The 889-nt window shown below is 47.2% G+C and overlaps 1 non-coding gene across 1 annotated transcript; it reads right to left on the reverse strand.

Annotated features, from left to right (window-relative positions):
* Nucleotides 1-230: 230 nt before the first annotated feature.
* LOC128589457 (U7 small nuclear RNA) lies at nucleotides 231-292 on the reverse strand. The gene has a single exon (XR_008381028.1). It is a non-coding gene; the product is annotated as a U7 small nuclear RNA (small nuclear RNA).
* Nucleotides 293-889: the final 597 nt, after the last annotated feature.

Here is an 889-nt window from a genome sequence, read left to right on the forward strand (position 1 = left end):
GGTACGCACTGAGTTGTAAAGAGAGAAGGCCGTCTGTGTGTGTTTGATCTGCTAATGTTGGTGTTTATTTCTCAAAATTCAGAGGCTGGAAACCCAAGACCAAGGTGCCAGCAGGTCCAGGGTCTAGTGAGGGCCATTTCCTCGTGAGATGGCTGTCTTCTCACTGTGACCTCATGTGGCAGGAGGGATGAACACACTGCTTTGGGCTTTTTTTTTTTTTTTTATAATTTTGGGATCTTCCTGTAGAGATCAGAAAATCTGATAGACAAATGCTAAAAAAGCTGTAACACTCTTTGGGCCCCTGTTATAAGGGCACTAATACTTCCCATGAGGGCTCCACCCATGACCTGACTACCTCCCAATGATCCCACCTCCTAAGATCATGGTGGGGGTGAGGTTTTGACATATGAAAGTGGGGGGGCATAGACATTCAGACCACAGGATAGGAGGGCTTTTAAATCCATTGCTTTCCCAGGCTAGTGACCAAGACACCAGGACTCAGTAGTGAGGGGCTTTGGCAGCACCTGTGATGATATTGCAGGGAGGGCCATCCGAGTGTGTGTAGGACTTGGTGTGTCCATAGTTAAAACAGCATCTTTCCCAGATGGTTGGCCTCGAAACAGAAAGCAGCCAGCAGTTTCATGTTTTAAAGTTTCCACTACAGAGACCCCTTGTCAGTGTGTTGAAGTTTGTGGAGAGAATGTTTTTAATCAACAAATTGTACTCAAGTGGCATGCAAAATTCCAGGAAGGAATAACGCCCACTGGTGAGGCAGAGGGGCGTGAGAGTCCGGCAAAGACAAGCGAAGGATCTGGTTCCTGACTTCACTGGGCAGATGCTAAGTCAGCAGGAGGACTGTGATGAGGAAGACCGTAACAGAAGAAAAAGA

This window comes from Nycticebus coucang, chromosome 6, assembly GCF_027406575.1.
Source record: "Nycticebus coucang isolate mNycCou1 chromosome 6, mNycCou1.pri, whole genome shotgun sequence".
NCBI lineage: Eukaryota > Metazoa > Chordata > Mammalia > Primates > Lorisidae > Nycticebus > Nycticebus coucang.